Raw genomic sequence first — 17,101 nt, 5'->3', positions numbered from 1 at the left:
TCTGATGATAGTTCCTGAAAGAGGAATCAGAAATGTTGATTTTAACTTAATTAATCATTTGATTATATCGAGTGTTGACTTAAAATTTATATTCTCCAGCATGTAGGGTCCAATAAACAAATTTTTATGACAAGTGTGGTGTCATGGGTTGCCTAATTTGCAATGCGCGGAGTGTTCTTTTTTTTTTTTTGTGTAAGAAATTTTTCTTTTGAACATCAGACGGTAGTCTCTCGATTCCATAATACTTATATCCATTCCTCTCCGAAGTTTTTTTTCTTTCTTTCTTAAGAGTGGGATAGTTTATATATGCTGTTTGAAATCAAAATGATGTGCCCTCTTAATATAATAATCTGTTTATTGTTACTTTGATTTCGTGAAATCAACAAATTTTCTCGATTTCTTGAACACACAGTTCTTTATTGTAAATATCTGTAGCTAACATGAAATTGGATATCGATGGGTCTGTAGACTCGTGTTGCCTAAGGCGTTTGGACTCATCTGATTAGCACAATCTTGTTCCATTCCCTTAAGGCTGCAGCTAGTTCTCTGCTTGACCCTGGACGTCTTGGTTCAGTTAGATTCAGATCGGAATTCTGGACTTGAAATAGCAGGTTCGCTGCATTATTCTCCTGAAACCAGTAGCGGATTTCCGCACAGGCGCACGAGGCGCGCGCCTGGGGCCTCTTAAATAGAGGGGGCCTCAAATCTCAGGTCTAAAAAAAAATAAAATTGTTTCATCTTTAATTTTTACACTCATCATTATTACCGTTACTGAATAAAACTATAATTTAATATGAGAAGTTAGTAAACTCTTATACGAATATCCCTACATATTATATGAAATATCTATGCGAACTAAGTGAATCTGAAGTAGAATTCCTATTATCATTAATGCTTAGTTGTGCCATTTTTTCATTTAAACATTAGTTAAAATATGTATGAAAGAATTGCGCAACCAAAATGATTAAAACCGTAACACCAAATCTAGAGAGCGTGCTATAGTAAAAACGTGCGCGTAGAATGCACACTATAGTGGTACCGAAAATATTTAGAGGGGGGTGCACAAAATTGAATTGCGCCTGGGGCCTCTCAGTTGCTAAATCCGCCACTGCCTGAAATCACTCAAAAAGCATGGTCAGTATTCTTTTTGACCTCCGTGTCAAAAAGCATACTGACCATGCTTTTTGACAGCATTATCTGCTAACAGAAATATGGCTTCACTCTCTACAAAAAATGCCACAATTAAAATAAAGCATAGTCATTCAGTATGTCGCGATAGGCAGTTGCATTCAGTTTCGCTGATGACAACCAGTGGGTCAAGTCCAAACTACGTAAAACAGATCCAACCATCACGCTGCTATCATCGAACTTCATGATTAGTGCAGTATAATCAAGGGCAACTGTTGTTTAGACATACCAACAGTCAGGTGGCATATGCCCAATCAAGGTTCATCTGATTCCCGGACTGTGGATCCTGATTTTGGGTATCCTACTCTTTCTGACGTTGATAAGTGGACAGTTATTTATCAGTGGGGTGTGAAAATACATGTTGGAGGATAGCGTGTAATAAAATATGTAAAGTGAGTCATAATTAAACAGCAGGAATATATGTCCCATTAGCTGCTTAATGGATGGATAATTAGGAAAGGATCCGCACAACCAGGCCACCGATTCAGATTTATTGTCTCTCAAATGTAGGTCCTCCCTGGTTGGTTTGCTGGATGAGAAACCCGAGATTGGCTAACTCTACCGTGGGGATTAAAAAAGGTTTGTAAGTTTATCCGTTCTTATCTGAAATATTCCGCTTTGCTATAGAAATGAACTGAGATCTATTTCCACATGGCGTGGACGAACAGCAGTGGTAGTCTCTGCGACAGCCGCGGCTGTTTTGGTACTAACCCGTTTTCAATTTGATGGATTTGCAATTGTTTATGAAGCGAGTACTCACATGCTTTTAGGGATCGTAGATTCGGAAGCCAGGGCGCTGAAGCAGAGTGCCATCGAACGCTTTTATTATATTGCATTCGGTGTTTCTCGCTAGGTGCACCATTTAGCCTAGGGCAGAAATTTCCAGCCTTTCTTAACCAGTGTTGGCTTGTCGAGAAAGCTGAAAAAAAAAAAAAAAAAACATGTTAAGAAAAAAGCTTCGGGAAATAAAGGCTTTTTTCTTAAGTTTTATATTTTTTCTGTTTTCAGTGTTACAGGTTCTGAGAAAAATAATGTACACTTAGATAAAATTAATTGTAATCAAATTTTATTTTAAAATTAGCTTTTTTCTGTATGCGTACATATGTAAATCTCCAAGGAACTGCTTACATCCGGTTGACAGTTACTGACCTACGGTAATGGGCACATGCTCTCCTGTCAGGTGTGATCAGGTTTTTTATTTATTTATCATCAATGCTACAATAGGGAAGAGCCGTTTACATCGTTTAGTTAAGAGGCGTTTTCTCAGTGTTAATTCTGTAATGTTATCACTAAAATATAGTTTTATTTCCCCAAACTCTTTTCTTTATTTTTTTGGAAATACTTTTCAGTGAAATTCTTTCTCAAGAAAATAATGTATGAGGCATAATGGGATAAAGTCAGGGATTTACGCATTAAATAATTGCTTAGAATAAATATTTTTGATGATTATGTTCTTATTCGAGGTAGTGCAATACATGGTAACTCGTTGTGAAGGTAGTCACAATATTAGATATACATTAAATCGATGCCTTTACACTACGATTGTAGTTTATTTTTATGAGCTAACTATGGTGTGTTTACGCCGATATTATATACTAAGATTTCATACTTTCATACTATATTGCTTCATAGTAACATTTTGATCAGTGACGTTTTGTCACCATAACTGGTTTTTACGAATTTTATGCGAGCGATAATTTGCACGTGATAGTTTCCCTTCTTAACAAACCTCCATTCATTTGAGAAGCCTAGAGAAAGAAAGGAGAGAGAGAAGGTAGAATGGGGGGTGGGGGAGACAGTAATTGACGACTTCTACTACAAATGTCATGTTTAAAGATCTTCCAAACAAACTCAAGTCCACTTAATATCTTCTACTGTTGACAGTTAAAAATACTCCGTAGCAATTTAAATACGAAATGACCTGCATGTTGAGAGGTTCGTGGATGGATGCTAGCGGCTAAGACAGAGAGTGCAACCGGAAGATTAAACTAAGTTGTTTAGTTCTTTTCACTCCGTGACGATTCATTTTTAGAACGGCGACGACAGCAGGAACAAATCCTTAATGGCGGCACTTTCTTGTAAGGGAATCTGTTAACTTCGTACTTTAAAGGGGACCGTTTTTGTTTTGTTTCAAGGAATTTTTTTTTTTTTCTTTACAAAAATGTGCGTTTGTTCAAGGCGAAAATGGATTAAGCTCTAGAAGAGCAGCATTTTTATGGGGCCATTACATTAAAAAGATGAATTAACGTATATGCACATTTTTTTTTTACTCATATTTATATTAAAAGATGGTGTGTAATTTTATAAGGCAAAGTTAATTGGAAACATTCTGTAAACAGCCTCAAACAGTCGTAAAGACTGCTTCTCCGTATTACTTATGCGCAACGTAGACATTAGAAGCGATCCTTTCACTTCTGGTAGCTTTAGCTACTGAATGAACTTCTAGAAATTATTGCCTTTTCACTTTTGACGGTTGTATGCGAGCTTTCACACACAAATAGAAACTTTTTTCGTGGTGCTTGCACTGTAATGAACGAATGAAAACTCCGGGAGCCTTCACCAATTAACAGAATGAGTGGGAGTGCGCTATAGAGGCGTGTTATTCTGGACGTTTATCGACAAAGGTAGGGTGTTTTCCGATCATTTTAGCACCGTAACAGTTCCCTAGACGAGGCTACCCATTCTGTGCTTGAATCAATACTAATAATTATTAAGCCTGATGAGAAGGCGTATATTTTTGTGTTTACGATGTTCGATGGCAAGACATTAAAGAAGGATCATTAAAGACCTCGATGATACCAGCTAATCATTCTATCAAACAGCAGAGGAGAGTATCAGCTGTTAAAAGAAGTGCGAAGGAATATGATATCAGTAAGAAATGAGAAGTTGCAACCTAATTTAACCGAATTTAGATTTCTCTTAACTCTTCCGGAGGAGGAGATGCATGAAAAATTCAATTTGAACGGATACAACACAAATATACTTAGAAATACTGGCTCCGCTAGTGTCCGATTACTTCTTGTGCGTGTCTTGTTTAAACTAGAGAATTTAACAATGTTCGAGGATGGTGTTACATATGTTGAGGCTAGCACTCCACAGAGTATCCAGTATCACTGGAGCTTATTGAAACGTAATCTCTTTAATCTTTAGTTTTCCACCTACTCCGCAAACCTTGGATCCTGCAAATCAATGGAATTGGACCATGTTTTGTCGCGAGCGTAGTCAGGACAAACTAGAGCGCAGTAGAGCGATTGGCTTAGACGTGCAGGAGTTTGAAAGTATTTCTTATTCGGCGAGCGGGAACAGGCGAATGCTTTCTCATGCCGAATCACAAACTCATACTATCTATGCTAATAGGGTCGTGTGGCTACAGTTCGCGTCAGCGTTCTCCGGAATAATGTGGTGCTGAACGAAACGAAGAGGTAACCACACCTGATGACGTCACATACGCGTGAGGCAAAGCGAATTAAATGAAGCGGGTTTAGATATTAAAGCATGGTGATCGTACGTGGGTAGTCTAACGCAATCACGATCCATTAATTATTGATATCCAACCGGTTATTCTGTCAGCTTGTATAATAAAAAAGACGAATTGGAGAAGGGCAGGTTAATACGAGCTTGAGCCTTTGTTCCTGGCTGCAAGCTTGATTTATCTTTATTCTTTTGCATGCGGAAATTATGTTGTTGTGTTTACGGTTCGTTAGACGCCAAAGGAAGGCGCTCTTGGCGAAATTGAAATTTCCGGTTACTTGTATGCACGAAGGTAACTATGTGTGTATTCATTTCTTAACTTCTCCTTCCTCTCCCCACTAAAGTATGCCATGCAGAAAGTTAATACTGTGTCATCAGAACCTACTTAGGTTTGAAAGAAAGAATGGGGGAGGGAACTAGCGAATTGCTTGGCAGATTATTTGTATACTGTATTCAATATTACACTTGCGCAATTATGGAATTATATAACAAACATACGTAATTATGCACAAATATTTAAAGAAATAAATTTACAAACAAATATGCTTGAGGTATTTTTTTTTTTTTTGGATTAAATTGCTTAAATTATTTCGTCTGCCACTAGATGGCGATACATGCATGAACTCCAGGAATTTCTCCCAGACAATAATTATCTGTATGTAACTGAGAATGCCGGTTTGATACTATATAAATTGAAAGTGTTTATTTTCAATAACTTAATTAATTAACTTAAAGTTTCCAAAAATGGGGGGGGAGTCAGAATTTGTAATTGATAGGCACTAAGAATATGGTTTGTTTCCTCTTTGAAATTATTTCGAATAATTCAAGACGTTTCCAATTTAAACCTTTTGTAATGAAAAATGGAACGCACCTATTAATATGGGACCAGACGTTTCTTCCATTTTCCCCTTCCTAAAATCCGACAATAGGTTTTAGGAGGGGAGAAAATACGTATCATGAAAGATATCAAAATTCAAACTTATTATCCAGTTAATCATTACAGCCGAATTGGATTCTCTCGTGTGCCCAACAAACTCTGTTCTTTACCAATTCGTTATTATTTGATAGATTAACAAAACCAGCTGTTTCTCTGGTTGCATAATAGGCTTTCATCTTCCCACAGTAACACATTCCGTTAGTTATTCACGACATCTCCGAAGATTTAAAGTGCTTTAAAAGGACGCGGTCATTAACGGCAGCTGGAATATTTCCATTCTGTTTACAATGCGCTCTCAAGCAAGTCTTACTGCATAGAAATGTGAAAACGATTGGACGCTGGCTTGTTTTGAAGAGACAGCTCGTATTATTATCTGCGTATCTCGGACTAGCATTAAGGCTTCTGTATAAACACACTACACTCCCCGTATTGACAGAATTGCCTTGGAAAATCTCTTCACCCAAGGCACAAGCCTAATACCGAACGTTTCAGATTATCACTTGCTTGTCACTATTGCTAATAGTTGAGAAGACTTCAAAGAAATGCCTGCGCGCTGCATGTTGTATGATCCTGGAATACGGCATGTATGGGGAAAAATCTTCCCTCTTTCTCGCTCGCTAGTCGAAGAGATTACGGGGGCGGAGACAAGCAAACAGACAAGTCCTTAATCCGACCGAAGACCTCTCTGTCTACGTTGCTAGGTAACACCGGTATATCTTTGTCTCCCTCGTGTAAGGTTTTATCATTCCGGTACAATACTTACAGCCGTGAGAGGGCTCTAGATAGGCGGTGCTCTTCAGTCGTTCGTAAAACAATCGATACTTGTAAGATGCTTCGACCACAGGAGTTCCCTACAAGTAGCTAGCTAGTACACCTTTTTCAAAACGAAATTGCGCAATAAACTACGAAATTTATAGGAACAGGAATTTCTCCTTTTTATAGTTTCTTTGCATGATGATCAGAGTTAGTGTTTCGTGGACTATTTTTTATTTTTTTTGAATAAAAGTTAAAGATTTAAAAAAGTGTATTTTCGTTAAAGATGATACAGCACAGCTGATCATCGCCTGTTTAGAGCAATAGCAGTAAAGACAGTTGTGTAGTAAAATCAAGCTACTGTCGATGATACAAGAGATTTTATATGTAGTGCATATAGCTATTTTAAATTTTGCCTCTTTTTGCCGGTGGAAATAGTTTGTTATTGAACCTGCTTTCTTAGTAAGACTGGTGTTTGGTGAATACTTCTAACTTTTTGTTTAATAGAAGAGAAAAATCTCCATTTATTTGCTCGCCCATCTCTTTTTAATCTGATTTTCTTAGACTCATTTCGAAGAACCAATTTTTAGATTCCAGATAGTTGGGAAGCATTGTAATAGGCGGTCACAAAATATAGTTGTCCATTAATTCTGATTTAAGAGAAAAAAAAAAAAAAAAAACTAACAATATGATACTGTTCGCTGGCGTTTACGCATCACTACAGAGCTACAGATTTACGATTTTGTACGCGCGCGCACACACCCACACACCGCGTAAAGTTCGCTTAATCAAACTCTCCAGTTTTGTTAAAGCAGTATATAATGTTAAATAGATTTGAAAGGTTAGAAAACGTACATAGTGTTAGTGGTAATGCGTCTCCGGGGGTTTCCTCCATTTCTGCATTATAAAAAGGAATAGTGTTTTGGGTCTAGCGGCACTAGGGGTTTTCCCCATCTCGTTGGGATTTCTGCTGAAATAAAAAGCCTTGAAAGTTTCTGCTTCTCCGTTTGTTTAGAAAATAAAATATTAAAAATATGAAATTAACATCGTTTATTTTATAATTGCTTTTTTGACATGAGAATTGTGAAAAAAATTCTCTTGACAAAAAAAAATATATATGTATACATTACGTCCCTTCCACCGCACAAGCACATTTACTTGTTAAACTGAATTCCGGAGTACATCTGGAAATTCCTATTACATGACCCTCTGTGGTTGGGATTTTTGGCATAGTTTCTGATGACTTTCTCTGGACTCTTTATCGATTCGGTATACTGTTGATCAGCTGGCCATAGAAACCACAATGGATAATGATTGGTTTCTGAAGGGTACGGAAACTGCTATAACCAGCCTTTTTTTTTTTCTCTCTCTCTCTCTCTCTCTTCTTCTTCTTCTTGGGAGGGGATTCAGTTAGTGTCTGATTTAAACAACAGCAATAATAATAAAATGTGCTGCTGTTTTGGCATTTTGGCTAACGCAAAGTTAAAAATGTTTTCTGGAAACATGAATGTTAGATTATTTTCTGAGCATAACTGGATACTCCAGCAAAAGGTGCTTTTGTTTTTATTGCTTATACAAGTATTTGTTGAAAAATTAGTGTTTCAATGTAGCTTTACCAACAGTTATGACTCTTCTCTTCTTAATACAGAAAACATATATGGGCTAATTCTGTATGCCATATCCTTTAACTCCCATAAACAGAAATTCACTGGGATTCATATCAAACGGACTTTGCAGTTTTGCTCATCTGCACCCAGACTTCCCGGATATCACTTTGAGAAGACAGACCAGAATACTCGCATGCACGTCGATTAGCCTGGAAGTGTATTTTCCATTCCATCAAGATGTATTTTCATCTTGATGGATAAAGTATATTTCATGAAAATTAATTTCTGTATTGAAGAAAAGAATAGAGTTGTAAAGAATTTCCAGGTAACGATTGGCTTTCCCAGTATCCTTATTGGCGGCATTAGTCAGGATCTGTGACTAAAAATTTCAAGTTTTATTATTTATTGACACCATAAAAACTTGAGCTTGTTAGTATTAATAATCCTTATATGCATAATAATCCTTATATTAATAATCCTTATATGGTCTAAATCTAAAAACATCAAAATTACTGCCCGACCTATTTGGCCCTAGAACAAGTTATCAGCGAACAACCCTACGCTCTGTTAAAATTACAACCGTTGCTCAAGAAACAGCGATCATCTCATTCTTAAATCTGGTCCTAGCCACTGAAATCCCAGGAAAGTAGGTGGCAGGACCCGCCAGAGTACTCTAGCTACAGTGGTACACCCGGTCAGCCTCCCCGTGGCATGGTGTGGTAACGTCGGGTCCCACTAGGGGCTCGGTGGCTAATAGACCGGAGGAACAAAGGGCACAACACAATATACAGCACATGACCCCCACACACTTCAAATCTCTGGCCCCGATACAATGTACACCCGCGGAGATGGGAGAAATCCCAGGAGCCGTTAGACACTAACATACCTTATACCTTATAATCCTTATATGCAGTGGTGCCCGACCAACAATCCTCTTTATGCATGCGAGGCTGGTCATCAGCGAAATTCACACTTTAATACGCTCTGTAGTACTGGATCCTGAGATGGACGAATCGGGTATTTGGATACTCTCTCGCTATCTCAAAATCACACGGAAACCTAGGCATTATACCTTGGAAGTTTAAAGTTCAGTGGAAGCAATCTTGCCCTAGGAATCCTCCGAGGAAGTAAATAAGGCAACCGTAGGTCTCCCTTAGGTACAACCCTACAAACATTTTGTCCCGTCACTCAATGTTCCTTGCTGATCTTCCTTATTCTCGATGTTCCTTGGTGATTGTGGAAGACCAAAAAAAAAAAAAAAAACCGGCGGTCGTGCGAAATGGCTATAAGTTGTTTTTCCGTTTATACTATAGGATAACCACATGAGTTCATGGGAGTTCACAAAATAAAGAGAATTCAAGAAATTACCGTATTTAGTAGATACACGGGCTTGAACCACCATCACTCAAAGTGCGTGCATTTCTCTACGCTCGCGCCTGAACTGGATCATCTTTTTTCGAATAAACTTTATTCAGAAAAATAAACGGTCATATTCGAATAATTAAACTCGTTCTTTTGTTTTTGCATTTTCTATTCAGTTCTGCTTAGGATAAGATTTTTCCATTGAACTCTCTGCATGCACACATGAAACCAGCGTTAACAGGCCTCAGTGTTGTTGGGCATTGAGTCATCACTTGAGCTAATCTAGATCTTACACGCCCTTTAATGAGTAGGGAGGAGAGATGAGCTACAAACTGGACTGCCCTTTAATGAAGATTAGTTTAAAAGAGGAGCTTGCGGTGAGTTGTCGTTCGGTGAATATATTTCGCAAAACATGTTTCGCTCTGTCATCTTTGTCTGTCATCACTCTCCCCATCAGGGCTAAAAGCGCTTTGGATTTCCACGGCAGCGATGCCTTGATGATTTAGCTACACCATATTGAAACAGTCAAAGTATGCAAGGAATTTGACTTCCTGATATGCGTGGTTCGTGTTGACAATATATAGGTAAATTTCCTGTGTGTCTTGAAAAGATGAAATTGAATTATTTTTCTATTTTCATCCTGCATCAGTAAAATAAATAGAACAGTCAAATTCAACACTCGTGTTGTGATCTGTAACCATTTATGAGACATCAGCAGTAAGTATACATTTGTGAGCCACTGTTATAACCCAGTCGATCTTTTTTTTTTACCAATTTCCTTTTTTTCGATTTCTTTAACAGGACTCTTCCCCACTGTCTTAGCTCTTGCTAATGGTTTTTCCCGTTTAAAACTCAAACCGTCATATCTTCTTTGTTAACAAGTTGAGCTGATCGTTTGCATTTTTATCACTGAGAAAGTTCTTCCTTAGTAGCTGTTTAGTTTAACAATATCAAATTTATTTTAAAAATTTCTGCATCGGTATGGGAAAAATACAACAAAAGAGCGGCTATCTTTCGATTAGAATAGCTGCTTGTTTGTTGGCCTGTCGTGTTGCAGTTCTGTAACCTGATCGGAATGATAAAGTGTACAGTGCTGTCTTATACAAAGTTAACGTATTATTAGGTTGGCTACGAAATGCAACTTAACATATTGCTGAGGCCAGTTATTAACCTTGATAATCTAGGTTAGATTAACTTAACCAGACGTATCGGTTATTGTCGGAATAGATTGGAAACTTGACCTTCTGATTAATTCATACTGATTGGATGTCATTAACACTTTGGCCTACTGTAAAAAAAGTAATGAACCGAGATTAGATTCCTGTGGGACGTGAAGCATTAGCACATGAGTTTTTGATACTATGCCACACGAACGATTCTTTTGTAAATTGGAGAATTCTGGCATTAGGGGCAAGTTACTGCTATGGATAAAGGGTAGGAGATTAGCCATAAACAGTCACTGCTCTTCGTGAACTAATGTTATGAGTAGAGTCCAACGTGATTCAGACATAATTACTTGTTTACGTAATTTGTCATACTGTTTTTATTATTTATTACTAAATTAATGTTAAGAACTGAAGAATCAGGAGGTGAAAAAGACCACACTAACCCCTAGGGTCGCAAACCACCGGGTAAGCAATGTAGGAATGATGTAGATCATCAGTATGATGCAGAGAAGAGTAACATGATTAGTTGGGGGCAAAATATGGTACTTTTGCCAAGAAAAACTGGGGTTCTGTAAATTGTCTGGAAACTAGGCATCTGCGTTAAGACGAAACTTGGCACTGCGAACTTGGAAGAACTACACAGTTACTGCTCTCCTGTAGCTAAAATCCTTCTCTTTTTCCCTATATTAATGCGAACAGCCTTGGATTGATGGAAGCGCCTTTACTAGCAATAATCTGTCGAGCATATTTAGCCGATTAAATGAGGCTATTATAACATCTTAATAGTTATCACCAGGCATGTGCTTCCAACCTATTATATCAAGTGTTTGTATGTAGAACTGGTTTACTAACTGTGTAGAAGACCAGGGACAGGTAGGTGGCGTTTATTGCCCGATACTCATGGAATGGTGGGCTTTAAATGGATAGGAATGGCAGACACCGAAATTTCTGTTGCATATAAATTGACTGAGTGGGACTGATCTTTGGGTACTGAACAAATATAATTGATTATTGTCATAATCAACAACCACGACGTATTCAGTATACTTCTATACTTTTTGTTGTCCCCTTATAATAAACTATTGAAATGGCATCTTACTTGCGCTGGCATCATTATTCCACTTTTCTTAATATTGGGGAAGAAACAAAAGATGTCATAATTATAGACTAAAACACCGTTTGATCTGTATTATCGGTACGTTTTTAAACGGTTGTTCTTAATTAAGCGAACTTTAAAGAGAAGGAGCAATTGGCTGTTTATAACAGCGAATACCCAATGAGTAAAAACATGAATGTACTGTATATTTCATTACCATAAGATTAAAGCCAGCTCTAAGTTTACGTTGAATAATGATACAGGAGTTACAAATATCCATGTCCTTATTATTCGGTGAAATTATCTTCTCTGTTTCCCCTGCAACATAATAGCAATCCCTGTGATTAATGATAACATCGGCGGTTCTCTCCATGGTTCTAGCAGGCGCATAAACTGGATAAATGCATGGCTTCATTCCTGTAGGCAGCTCTGTAAATCAGCATTACGTAACGTGCTGTATCCCTCGTCCCCTGATCCCGAAGGTATCACTGGTTTATATTACGAGACTAAGAAAGGACTCGCATCTAATGGGATGCTTCCAGTTGTCTTTGAATTCAAAATGGAATTTGCTTGCATTACTGAGTGTCGTGGTGGTGCTTTGTTTTTGTTTCAATAATGTATTTACCTGAGAGCGTAGGCAAGCTAAAGGAAGGATGCCCTTTACATTAAAAATAAATAAATTTGGACGACAAGGGTAGTTATACAAGTAATCGAAGAAGCAATACGAAGGGAAAAAATTAATTTAAACTCCGTACAGCAGCATAGAATCCTATTAGGGTTAATATACAGACCAATACTAAGTGAGTGCGCGTCTGCAGTCTAGACTTAGCAATCGACTTCAAAAATAACTCTATGGGGGTTGTGAGTGCATCTTCAACTTGTGCTTTACTTCGCCCTTGGGCTATTACCTTGCGATGCTGCCTCTTCTCAGGAGAAGAATAGCTCTAAGATATCCTGAAGGCAAATATTGTTTACTTACACTCTTCTCTTTCATTTCAGAATTCTGTCGTGGAGTTGCTCCAGGGTTTCCGGAGCGTCGCATAGCCGGGTGTAAGGAGTTGAAGGTAAGTGAGGATTTTAGTACTGGATTGGTGTTCTTGGTACATCTGTGTTCTTTAAGTAGTCCTCGAGTGCAATTACCTGAGGGCTTTCTTTTTTATTATTATTTTTTTTGTATAGTTTTTTTAATATCGAGCTTGCTTGCAGGAGTTCTCATGCATAGTAATGCTACGAGTACTGTTTACAAAGATCTGTATGTGTTTTAAACCGCTTGACGCTTTTATTTAAGTTTCTGTGTACAGCCAGGCATGAGGAGTATACTGCGATACCGCTAGCAGAGCAGTGATGGAGTTTTGAGCCACTCAAGCGAATATCGCTTCCGGGATTACTTAGTTAGAGAAGATTGGTGTCGGAGAAATTTTACTGTAGTAAATCAGTATTTGTATTTCCTTTTTATTTTATTTTATGAGTTTCCTCATTGGCGTGGATTTTCGCAAGTGAAAAAAAAATTCCCCTTTGTGGAAATAACGTCTTTTGAACTGTACGAGCGCAAGATGTAGTTAAATACGCAGCTGTTATTATTGTGCAGGAGCAGCCTTGAAGAATGTGTTTGTGAAAATATCCTCTATCGAATTTGGAAAATTGTAGATTAGAAATGTTAGTTGTGCAATATGGTGAAATAGTTTTTTGGTGGAATTCCTAAAGATTACTTTTCTTTTACGATGCACTTGGTAAATGTGACAATGCTTGCTGATTGAGGTTGCCTAGTTTTTACAGTTTTATTATTATTATTATTTTTTTTTTATTGAGCCCTGCCTTGAGGATTTTGTGTGCTTCTTTACTCTGGCCAAATTTAAAGTTGGGTGGGGGGAATAATAATTAATTTGGAAGCAATTTGTTTAAATTGCATCAAATAATAGACGAGATGAAAGTTGGTTCAGTAATCAATGAATAAACAGGCATCCTTCGAGTTACGCGGTTATAATGTGTTCTTGGAAATCATCCCGTAAGGTCTAAACTCATACTTATTTTCCAAATGTAATTAGTCTGGCTTCTTTTTTTTTCTAGATGAGACTGTCTCACTTTTTTTACGTGAATGTATGTATGTCTTTTTATTAATTTTTATAGACATTTTAAATTAAAATGTGATTGTACATTAATTAAATAATTACTTGTAATTACGTACAAAATAATTTGCTATGTACAATATGTACATAACGTATAGCATATTAAATTCGCTAATAATTGATCTTCCAAAATAATATTTGTACCTTCAACAAGATACAATTGTGGTTGGAATACTCAAAACTGTTAGAGCCCTTTGAAACTAATGAATATTATAGAGCATACAATACAAATTAAGAGTGCATAAAACGAAGTAGTGAATGAAATCACAGTATGGGAACTCCAATGGCGAAACTCCTGAGTTTCAACACGGCTATGTGGTCACGAAATAATCACTTGATGATTCCCTCACACCGTGCATTTCGACACTAGGGTGTGAAGTTCTAAAATTTTTTGTACAGTTGCAATCTTTTTATTGAGACAAACTATAAAAATTTTATAATTAGATCTGTAATAAGATGAAATATATAAATAATATAAAAGCTATAATAAAAGCTATAAATTGAGAGAATCTATAAAAATTCCTTGATAAAAGCCGTAGTGACGAGTTGCGCATTAATCGAAATGTTCCGCTTATTACGAAAACCTCTTGAACTTGCATAATTCTAGCAACAAATTAGTAAGTGGGGTATAATCAACTTAAGATGCGAGAGAGATTTACAGTATATTTTTAATTGTGCTCAAGATACGATAGCAACATAGCCTCAAACTAGTTCCACCACTTGGCTGTACCTCAAAAATTTTTTCAAACTCATCTTGTTCTTGTTGGCTTTGGATAAGTGTCCCGACTTCAGTCATTGAATTGGCTGGGTTATCAACTTCTGTAAATTGAGAAGTGTGTGTTCTAAGGCCGATTTGAGTGTTTTTCGGAAGAAAGCAGCCAGAAGCAACTTAGGATGATCCCCTTTCCCCCTAGTTTGGACTCAGTAAGCTCTCTTCATTGCATAGATGCAAACTCGGACCTTTCCAAACGAGTGAAACCTCCACTCAAGCCTAACGACCCTACTTCAGTGCTTGCAAAGACTGTAGCTAAACAAATGATATACTGTCAGTAACTAACCCCCCGTTTGATGTGTAAACTAGCCTATAGTAGTGTTATTTGTTCGTGAAAGACATTCTCTAACAGATGGCGTGACAACAGCCTGTCATCCGTCTCTCAGATCCGGTGGCAAATTTCTGAACCTGCTGTGTTCATTCGCACCCATCTGCGAAATAAGGCTTTTCTGTATCGACTGTTACCAGTCGATACAGAGGGCCTTACCGGCTGTCCTACGTGGTGTCAGGCAAGACGACGGTATGTAGGACCTGCCTACATGCCGTCTCTTTTATTTTGTTATTTTTGCAGTATTCTATAAAAAGAGCCTTTCGTTTTTTTTTTTTTTTTTTTTTTTTTTTGGGTAGTCCCTCGCCGATTTTATATTTGATTTCTAATGCATTCTTTTCAATCGCTTTAATTACTTTTTTTAAAATTATTATTATTTTTTTTTTTAAGCCGAAAACTTTTCAATATTTACCCGCGTGTGTTTGACTTAGTGGCAGTATAGTGAATTTCCAGCTCTGTGAAATAAGTTTGTCGTGTATATATTATTAATACACGACAAACCACGGAAAGGAGTGCATATTTTCCCCACAGATTTAAAAGTTAAATTTTAATTAAGTCATGTAATGTTAATTTCTTCACTATGTGTTTTTTATTAAAAAAAATAAAAAAACATAAGCATAGCTAAAATATTAATTTAATGAAACTTTAGACTCTATTTAAAAAAAAAAAAATACATATATATATATATTTTTTTTTTTTTCTTTTTTTTCATCTCGTGAAACATTAAACCGGCCGTGAACACATCTCTATAAAAATAATAGGAAACAATCTGTAATGGAGCTTTGCTGCTTGGTTGTGTAATAAATAATTTCATCATATACAGCTTAATTTTTTTCTGTAATAAATAATTGAATAATAACGTCTTCGTTTTCATTTATTTCCTTTTATTGTATAATAAATGTATTAATTCAATTTATTATAATAAGAGAATAACAATGATAGCTTGTTTTTTTTTTAAATAATTTGTATATTTGTTTTCTGCTACTCTGCTGTCACTGAAATTAAAAAGAAATAATGCGAATAAAAAAAAAAACAACCTTTCAGAACGATAATTATCCCGCTTGGAAGAGAGAGAGAGAGAGAGAGAGAGAGAGAGAGAGAGAGAGAGAGAAAGAAAATAATGTATATCGATTTGGTAGTTTAGAGTGCACCGCCAGCAGCGGCTGTATAGTAGCAAATATACCCAAAGCCATGATTTTAAATTGTGTATGCTTAAAGGTGCGTTCTTGGTGAACACACCATTAAGGCTGTCTGAGAATCACTAACCCATCACTCGATAACAGGACTTAGTCAATGGCTCGAATTCGGACTTCCCCAACAGCAGAAATATGTACTAATCAAAATGTAACTGTATTATGCATGCACTACTTGAGCGTGCATTTCATATATCAGCACTCCTGTAATTGAGTAAAATAATTCAGTACTGTAATACCTTTAAGCCGATATCTAAATATCTCAAAATGTTTTTCGGATATTATTGACAAATTACGATTTATTAATTCTAACCTAAATGTTATCAGTTTTCGGAAAAGTTCTGTGTCTTGTTTCAGTTTGGCCACTGTTTTATGATTTTTATTTCGTCACACTAGTTGTTCACACTTTTCGTTTGCGAAATTCATTTAAAGAACTGTACGTGATATTTTAAGTCCGTACATAATGATGACAAATGTATCCGTGTATTAATTTATCATGCGTAATTCTACTTTGTATATCCCACATCCCCCGAGACTCGGGATGACACGTTGTTTCATGCATGTTGTGATAGTGGGCGTGAGATGCTTGAAGCGTGTATCTTTCCAAAGCAAGATGAAATATCGACGAAGGACACATTGCCATCCCTGCAGTGACAAAGCAGAATACTTCTCCATTTTACCTTAAGTGGAAAAGCATTATTCTTAATGCCTCTCGCTCGCTCTCTCTCTCTCTCTCTGTTTGTAAAGTACAGGTTTAAGAAACCATGCATTTTACAAGCAACGCATTTTTAATACATATTTTAATTTAAAAAATTCAATAAGACAAATGTTAATGTGTTTAATTCAAATTTTAATGTAATTGAACATTGAGAATCACAGTCAGCAGTTTTTGTGTGTTAAACAACTACTGTTTTACGCATTTTTATATAAAACTTGACTTTCTATGTGAATGTAGAAATGTATGGTTTGATTTAATTTGATATGTGCACTAGTTGGGTGGTTTATATGGTGTGTATGATGAATGTGTAATCTAGATACATATAAAAATCTGAATTTCAACTATTTTATAAACTTTCTAAACATTTTCTTATAGATGAAAATA

At 36.6% G+C, this 17,101-nt stretch overlaps 1 protein-coding gene across 2 annotated transcripts in view; it reads left to right on the top strand.

Annotated features, from left to right (window-relative positions):
* LOC150075188 (poly(rC)-binding protein 3-like) overlaps positions 1–17,101 on the top strand; it is a 739,881-nt gene that overhangs the window by 270,335 nt on the left and 452,445 nt on the right. For both annotated transcript variants that reach the window (XM_090389199.1, XM_090389200.1), the window contains exon 2: positions 12,580–12,644. The gene's annotated coding sequence lies outside the window, so the exon portion shown is untranslated. The remainder of the gene's footprint in view (positions 1–12,579; positions 12,645–17,101) is intronic.

This window comes from Mastigoproctus giganteus, chromosome 14 (assembly GCF_048544385.1).
Source record: "Mastigoproctus giganteus isolate SK-2022 chromosome 14, ASM4854438v1, whole genome shotgun sequence".
Lineage (NCBI taxonomy): Eukaryota > Metazoa > Arthropoda > Arachnida > Uropygi > Thelyphonidae > Mastigoproctus > Mastigoproctus giganteus.
Note: the sequence above shows the minus strand (reverse complement) of the source record. Positions and strands in the feature narration are given on the sequence as shown.